The sequence below is a fragment of the Choloepus didactylus genome, chromosome 18 (genome assembly GCF_015220235.1).
Source record: "Choloepus didactylus isolate mChoDid1 chromosome 18, mChoDid1.pri, whole genome shotgun sequence".
Taxonomy (NCBI): Eukaryota; Metazoa; Chordata; class Mammalia; order Pilosa; family Megalonychidae; genus Choloepus; species Choloepus didactylus.
Window position 1 is genome coordinate 27,824,623 of NC_051324.1, and position 9,112 is coordinate 27,833,734.

General features: G+C 36.1%; 1 long non-coding RNA gene across 1 annotated transcript; it reads left to right on the forward strand.

Annotated features, from left to right (window-relative positions):
- The first annotated feature begins 734 nt into the window (after positions 1–734).
- Positions 735–5,578, forward strand: LOC119514218. Its single transcript, XR_005212766.1, has 3 exons — positions 735–788; positions 2,653–2,775; positions 3,771–5,578. It is a non-coding gene; the product is annotated as an uncharacterized LOC119514218 (long non-coding RNA).
- The last annotated feature ends 3,534 nt before the right edge of the window (positions 5,579–9,112 follow it).

Here is a 9,112-nt window from a genome sequence, read left to right on the forward strand (position 1 = left end):
TATTTATTATTTAAATAATTTACATGACTTTGTAGACAAGATATTCCAAAACACGTGATCTTGGCTGGGTAGCAGGAATATAATTTTTTTGGAAAAGGGGTTCCTAGTATTGAAAAGTTTGTAAGTTACTGAAATAAAACAATCGGTAAAGTATAAACCTTCCTTAAACTATTGCCCAAGCAACTTAGCATTTCTAAGAAAACCATCAGGAACCCAACTTGGAGGCAGTATTGCTGGTGTAATTACTAAACCTAAAATAATAACTAATATACATGGCTCAGTTCTTTCTAAGTTCTGGAAGATGATAAAAAGCCAAAGCAGGAGTTCTTGCTAGACCTGTTTATTTCAACATTTGTATTAGCACCTTGATTCTCTGTTTGATTTATGAAAAGAGAATAGGGTTTTCCACCTTCTCTGTGCTTTTTCTTTCTTTTTTTCCTTTCACGTTTTATCTGCTGGTCTCAAAACTGAGACAAAGGTTAACTTGAATTTCCATCATTTCTTCATTCTCTCAGCTGTAAGGTATGAGGGAAGTGAAACAAAATCATGGATGTACTCCCTTTTACTAGTGGATGGATGGATGAGTAGAAAAATGGGGACAAAAACTAAATGAAAAATAGGGTGGGATGGGGGGGATGAGTTGGGTGTTTTTTTTAACTGGTATTTTTTATTCTTATTCTGATTCTTTCTGATGTAAGGAAAATGTTCAAAAACAAATTGGGGTGATGAATGCACAACTATATGATGGTACTGTGAAGAGTCGATTGTACACTATGGATGATTGTACGGTATGTGAATATATTTCAGTAAAACTGAATTTAATTAAAAAAAATCGTGGATGTTAAACAACGATGAAATTTCTTTGTAATAGGAAAATCTGTGGACTATGTTAAAAGTTAGAGTGTGAATGACACTAGATAGTAAGTTCCAAATGGACAAAGATTTTTTTTCTGTTTTTATCACTAAATACCTGCAAGTAAGAACAGTACCTAGCATATGTTAAGTGCTCTAAAAATACATCACAGAATAGGAAAAGGTACTTGCTAAACTTCTTTAGGTTAAGGAAGTCAGCAAACTGACAGATTGGATTATTTCATTTCAAGGCAGATTTAACAAACATCTTGCCAAGACAATTACAATTTAAAAAATCAACCTAACTGTAAATATTCTCCTCTCTCATTTTGAAATTTAAATTCTGTCTTTATCTTGCTCTAAAAATTATCCAAAAGGAAATGGTAAAAGCCTTCTTTTGTCACTTCTGCATCTCACAATAATAGCTATCACTTAGCTAATGCCTACTGTGTCCTGCTGTTACGTGCCTTGTTCTAAGTGCTCTATGTATTATCTCATTTGATCACCATCACATAAGTATATTTAAATACTACTGAAGGAACTCTTCAGTAAATGACAAGCACCTACAAGAGAAAGCCCAACACAGCAGAAGAAACTGTGTTTGCATAGTACCCACTAGGTCTTAAAAACCTTAGCTGACCTCCTAGAAGTAGAGAAAAAGTGCTCCTTGGGAAGCTAACATTTTAAAAAATCTTGTATTTTTTTCTTGAAAATTCACCATAGAGGTCAGATTAGTAAGAAGGTACTGACCAGTTAGGGGCATAAAGGAGTCTTCTAGGTACTGGAAATGTTCTTGTACTTGATCTGGGTAGTCCTTACATGAATGTAAACATATCTAAAAATCCTTAGAGGACTACACCTAAGAGTTGTGCACTAATGTAAGCTATATTTTAATTAAAAAAAAAAAAAAAGTCATTAAGAGCTTCAACTAGTAATTTTACATGGGTGGCAGAGTCAGAAATACCGAAACACAATAAAGCCAGCTCCCTCTCCAAAAAAGTTCATGCAAATTTTGCATTCTAAACAGTGATATATTAGTATTTGTTTTAGTATAAATTGTTGTGTTTTTTCCAGATTGTCAAGTAAGATTGATCCCAGAAAGATGTGCCCTGCTCACTCCATGGCTTTGAGAAAACCTTGACTTTCATTGCCATGTTCATGAGCAAGTTTGGAAAACAAGGAAGGAACAGGGTGGGGCTGGGGTGGGGTGGAATAGAAAGGTTTCACTTAGGGTCCCAAAACAATCTGTTAAGGAGGTGAACAGTAGCCAGGTGTTTGCAAATCAAGTTAAAGCTTCTAATTCTTGCCTTCAGCGTACTTGAACATAAGCTTCAAAATAAACTTGAACTTTTCCTTGGAATATACACTGCCTGATGATTCTGAATTCACAGACAATTCAGTGGTTAAAAACAGCAGAGGAAGAAACACCAGACTTTTTTTTTTTCATTATTATTATTATTTGCTGAAAGAAAGTACCTAATTTCAGTGATAACGAAAGGCAAGGCACCTGGAATCCCATTCCCCTACCTCTTTTGGAGTCCCCTGTCTGCCTCTCCCACACAGATTGCTCTCATAGACTTCAAAGTCAGAGCAAAAGTGATAGACACTGACTGGTCTTTGATGCCTAAGAACATCGGAGCCTTCGGTTTGATGTGAATGCAAAGCATGTGGACTTTTCAAACCTTTCATGTTATCTCACATTTCTGACAACAAAAGCTGAAAAGTTTGAAGTGACGCACAGTACACACGTTAAAATATTTGGAACCAGTAACTTTTCATTTCTTTTTCTATTATTTATAGCTTCTTTTACTTTGCGAAACGCACTGGATAGTAAATTACTTCTGGCACGCAGCCTTGTCAGCTTGCCAAATTTCAACTGGAGCAAGTTTTTACAGCGAGCTAATAAGCCCTGAAAATTAGGAGGTAAGTATAATGGAAATAATGGCAGAGTCTTTAACTGTGGGAGCATGGAATGACAACGTGGAATTCTAATAGATTCTACTTTTTAAAGTTTTTTATTCTAATGGAATTTTTTTTTAATTTAGGTTATTCTAGTTCAGAACATGTAAATGGGAAGGGTTTCTTTTAATTGGTTAAAAGCAATTTTGTGGGCTTTCTCTATGGCTCAAGTTATTGCTTTTTGCAAACTCAAAAAAGCACAAAAAGAAAACCAAGAATATGGTAGTTTGGGGATAACAACCTATTATTAAAACGAACTGACATTTTGAAAAAAAGACATGTTCTGAAATGATTGGCTTTCAAGATAGGGTTGATTAGCTACATCAATTTTTTTCAGTTTGTCCCAATCCATAGAGAAACCCAGTTTCAGCTTAAGTAACTTTCAAGTCTTTTTTTAACAGAGCTACAAATAATTGGAAATGAGTATCATATTTAATATTTATCATTGAAAGAAATTTGCTGGGAGGTAACATCCATTTCTCTAAACTTAATTCTTACATCTATTCCCATTCATAGTTTACTATGGCAAGGAAAATTCTTTTGCTGCTTCTCATTCTGCCCTCCAATTAGACATGGACTGAGGAACCTCAGCACCACATGATCAGTCCAAAATTGTTTAAGCAAAGAAGAGGTTTGGAAGGTTTTTTTGTTGTCATTTGTTAAATGACAAGACTAAATTTATATAGTCTTGCTCCAGAAATGCCAGGTTTCTTGTATTTCCCCAACCATACCATACTATTTTATACCTTCATTAACACGTTATTCCCTGTGCCTGGAATGTCTTTGGCAAACTTACCCAGTTAGCAAACTTAGTTCATAAAAACGTAAAATAAAATAAAATAAAGGAAGCCTGCCCTAAACACCCCACCATCACCACCAATTTGTATACTTATATACATATATGTAAATGAATCAGTCCTTGAATCTCTTTTTTTCTCTCTCTCTCATTAATTCTGTAGGTGATTTCATCCAGGCCCGTGGTTTCAAATATCATCTACATCAGCGTTGTCCAAAACAACTTTCTGTGATGGAAATGTTCCATATCTACGCTATCTGATACAGAATGGAGTAATTGAAATGTGTTTAATTAGCTTAAATTTAAATTGCCACATGTAGCCATTGACTACCATAATAAATAGTGCAGATCTCCCAAATCCGTAGCACAAAGTCCATCCATAATTATACCTGAACTGTAGGCTTCAGACTCATGCCAATATATACAACAGCCTACTGAACATCTCTACCTGGATATCTTGTAGGCATTTCAAAATTAGTATGTCCAAAGCCAAGCTCCTGATATTCTCCCCACATACCTATTCTTACCATAATCTTCCCTATCTGGTTTAAGGCAACTCCTTGTCCCCAAACTCTACATCTAATTTTTCAGCATCCTATCTGCTCTACAAAGTAAATCTAGAATATGATAGCATCTCATTACTGCTACTGCTATCACCTTAGTCAAAGCCACCATTATCTCTCGCCTGGATTGGTGCAGTAGCCTCCAACCAGGCTCCCTGCTTTCCCCTGACCCCCTTGAATCTATCTATTCTTAACACAGCAGCCAATGTTATTTTGTTGAAATATGTCAGACCACGTCACATCTCTGTTTAAAACTGTAGTGGCTTCTCATCTCACTCAGACCAAAAGCTAAAATCTTTTCACTTGTCCACAAGGCCCCATATGATCTGGTCCCTTGCCCCTCCTTTTCCTCTCTAACCTTATTTGCCGTGCTTTTTCCCTCGTCTGCTGTACCCTAGAATTCTAGCCTCTTTGCTATTCCTGCAATGTGGCAATGCAGGGCCTTTGCATTGGCTGTTCTCTCTGCATGGAATGCTCATAAATTCATGGCTCATTCTCTCACCGCCTTCAGATCTTTCTCAGGTGTCACTCTTTCAAGGAAGCCTTTCCTATTTAAAATTGCAATCTCTATCCTCAATACTCCTTATTCCATTCTTTTTTTTTTTTTTTTAATTCTGTATCACTGGTCATCATCTAACATACTGTATAGTATTTATTATTTGGCCCTTGTCACCCATGCACTAAAATGTAACCTCCAGGAGAGATGAAATTTTTTAATATTTTGTTCATTGCTCAATCTCCAAAGCTAAGCACATAGTAAATACCTGTTACATAGTTGTTGAATGAATGAAGATTTGTAGTTGTACTACTTCTCAGTTTGTATTTTAATGTGTTTCTTTAATCTGTGTTTACCTCACAAAATACCGTGACTTCTGTGAGAGAGCGCAAGCTAGAATTTTATTTGTCTCAGAATTCCCCTGGACCTTGCACAGTGCTTTGAAACATTAGCTACTCAATATTCACTGACAAGAAACTATACTAGATTATGCATGCACCTGTTCTACAACTCACTCACTGTGTCTAATATGCCAAAACCCCTTCCAAAGGAAACTCATCTGCCTAAAACTACTTTTTTTTTACCACTTGACTCTGGACACACCCCACCACTGACTGAACCTCAGCTGAGCTCCTGACTCAAGGGCAACCAATCTATTGGCTGGTCCAAAACCTATAATGTGCCCTGCCATGAAAAGATGAACTAAACTAATCTCATTCTCTCTCTTTGGACTCTGAACTAAGAAGTAAAAGAAAAGTAGGCTATCTAGTTGACAAGGAGTGGGTTGTAATGGTTAAATTCATGTGTCAACTTGGCTAGCTTATGCTGTCCAGTTATTTGGTCAAGCAAACACTGGCCTGATTGTTACTGTAAGGGTATTTCATGGATGGATTTGCATCTATAGTTAGTTGATTGCATCTACAATCAACAAAGGAGATTGCCCTCAGTAATAGATGTCTTATATTTCTATGTCTTCAAGTTTACTAGTTTTTATGTAGAGACTAGTCTGCTTTAAGATTCAATTTTTCATTTCAAATATTATATTTTTTCAACTTTAGAAATTCCATTGACTTTCTTTATATATTCCATTTCTCTCCTCATTATATTCATATATTCATTTATATTCTTGAGCACATTCATAAATTCTATTTTAAAGTTCTTGTCTGCTAATTTTATCCTGTCTGTCATTGCTTTATCTTTTCCTATTGATTGATTAGCTTTTCTCCTGATTATGTGTCACATTTTCCTTTTTCTCATGTCTAAGAAATTTTTATTGGATGATTAAAAAGAGAGAGAGAGAATCTGGTCAGTACATAGAAGTTAAAACGAGAGAGAATCTCTGAACTAAAACCAAAGAGAATCTGTAGGAGTTTGAGAAGTTTGGCAAGCCAAAGTTGTAAGGAAGCAGAAACTATGAGTAAGTAGAAACCATGAAGTATAGAAAAGCTATATAGAGTAAAGGGAGAGAAAAAGGAACACGGAACCTAAGAGCAAATGAAGAGTCCCTGAATCACATTAATAAAAGCACCCTGGAATGAGGATCCACCAACTCCTGCAACTGAGGTCCCTGGTTTGAATCCAGTTCTCTTGAAGCTTTGCACCCATTGTTGGTCTCTGTATCATCAACTTACAATAATACCCAACTGCTTGAGGTGCCTTAAAGGACTGCCTCTGCACTTTACAGTAAAACCCTCAAATCCTAACTAAAATACTATTCTTGGTTTATATAGTTGCTGTCACATGTGGAAGAGTGGGTGTATTTCATTTTCATATGTTCTGCCAAATGATACATTTGAGGTGTTCTTCAAAGCTTTGGGCAGTTGACCCTTGTTTCTTTGAACGTTTATTAGGAAGCACAAAGGAGGAATGTTCTCTTTGGAGCCATTTGGTTTCTCTTTAAGATCACACTCCTATGGCAAGGTGGAATCCACTTACAGTGCGAACGTGCCATTATGTAAACAAAATTGAAACTGGATTTACAACAACAGATAATTATTAAGTCACTTTTAACAATCTTTATACTTTTTTATTACGAAAGTAATATACTCTTTGTTAAAAATTCAAGTGCCATATTCTCTTAAATAGGATTTATGAACCACAAGAGAGACACTGCTCAGTTGCCAGGTTCCCCTGCTAAGTTTCAATGAATACCATTAGTGTGGGTTAAACACAAAGCACCTGAGGAAACAGGCTTTCTGCTTCAAAGATTTAGTCACAATCTCTTTTTCCTTCTCCATCAGTAGCGCTCCCTTATGGGTCCACACAGCTGCCACTATTGCAGAAGATGCCAGCTATCTTAAAATGAATTTCCTACTTTGCTGGAGAGCAATGGGGCATAACAGTTAAGACCTCAAGCTTTAATTTTAAAGTACAATTTTGCAGCATCTACCAAATTTTAAACATGCATGCCCTAAGGCTCAGCAATTCCCACATTTACAAATCTGTCCAACAGAAATACTAACAAAAGTCCACAAATACATATGTGCAAGTATGGTCACTGAAGTAATACTTGTAATAGCAAAAAATTGGAAAGATCCTAAATTGTCTATCAGAGAAGGGTTAAATAAATTATAGTATATAATGAAATGAGAATAGGTCTATTATACATTGTTAAATGAAAAAAACAAAAAAGGCAATTGCAGAACAGTAGTTATTGTAATGTGGTGTATGTATGAGTAAAGAAAAAGCTTGGAGGATTGCCCACCAAACCATTCACATTGGCTACCTCTGGGAATTGGAATGGGAACTTGCTATATTATTGAGTAATGCAACGAAGGCATATTACTGTTGTAATTTTTATTTATATAAGACATTTTAATAGAAAAGAAAAACAGAAGAGACTTCAGAATCAAATTCTGGTTCAAATCTCATCTCCAACATCTTTTAAGGATTAGTAGATATCCAATATTAAGATGAAAATTTGCTCTACCTTAACTTCTGATTGATAACTTCACAGCAATTGCTTGAAATACCTCTTCTTTTATTTTCTACAGTATTGTTAGTAAACAACACCAGAAAAGATTCTCCCTTAAGGGACTTGTAATCTGTTTTTCATGTGAGGAACACTTTTTGTAAAATGAATAATTTCACTCCCTAACTTATTTGTTTGCTAATAAAATACCCATAATAAACACAGCATATTCTGTTCTCTCACAAATCCTGCCCCCTTTTTCCCCATCTCACCCCAACCCTCCCCAACCTGGGAGCTGTCCAGGTACAAATTAACATTTAAAAAGACCTCAAGTTGTTCACACAAGCAGCTCTATTATATTGCTCTCTCCTTTACAGCCTTGGTCTGCTCAAAAACCCACATTCAAATTGGACTTCATCCACTCCCGTCCTTCAGCACACAGGTATTGTGGGCTAGAGGCTACAAACTCCTTTATTAATTAAAAATAACTCCATTCATAAGGTTCATTGGACAAATAGTCTGTGCCCATCACAAGCTCTGACAAAGCACTTTTGCCTACCTTTTCATTAATCCTCACAGCAACCCCGTGGGTGGGTGTTACTAGCTCTATTTAGTCGTTGAGCAAATCAAAGCTCCAGAGGGTGAAGTGGCTTGCCCAAGATCACACAGCTGGTAAGTGGTGGCGCCTGCTGGGAAATTTAGGCATTGGGGTTACTAGAGATCACTAATGTTTTTGTTGTTGTTGTTGTTGTTTTTCTTTTTTTTTTTTCTTTAAAATTTTTATCATGATAACATATATACAACATAATATTTCCCATTTTAACCATTTTCAAGTATACATTTCAGCCATGTGGGGTTAATTACATTCACAATGTTGTGCTACCATCACCACCATCCATTATCAAAACTTTTCCCCATCACCCCAAACAGAAAGCCTGTACCCATTAAGCATTAATGATCCATTGCCCACCCCTACCCTCGCCCCGTGTACCCTGTAATCTACTTTCTCTCTCTGTATGAGTTTGCATATCTAGTTAGTTCATGTAAATGAGGTCGTATAATATTTGTTCTTTGTGTCTGGCTTATTTCATTCACCATGGTATCTTCAAGATTCATTCATATTGTAGCATGTGTTAGAACTTTGTTCCTCTTTGCAGCTGAATAATATTCCATTGTATGGTTATACCATATTTGTTTATCCATTCACCCAATGATGGACACATGGGTTGCTTCACATGCCTATTGTGAATAATGCTGCCATAAACCTTGGTGTACAGATATCTGTCCCAGTCCCTGCTTTCAATTCTTTAGGGAACATACCTGGAAGTAGGGTTGCTGGATCACATGATAATTCTCTACTTAATTTTCTGAGGATATCTAGTCTTCCAATCCATGAACACAGAATGTCTTTCCATTTATTTAGGTCTTCTTTAACTTCTTTCAGCGACGTTTTATAGTTTTATGGTTACAAATCCTTTATATCCTCAGTTAAATTTATGCCTAGATATTTGATTCTTTTGGTTGCTATTGTAAAT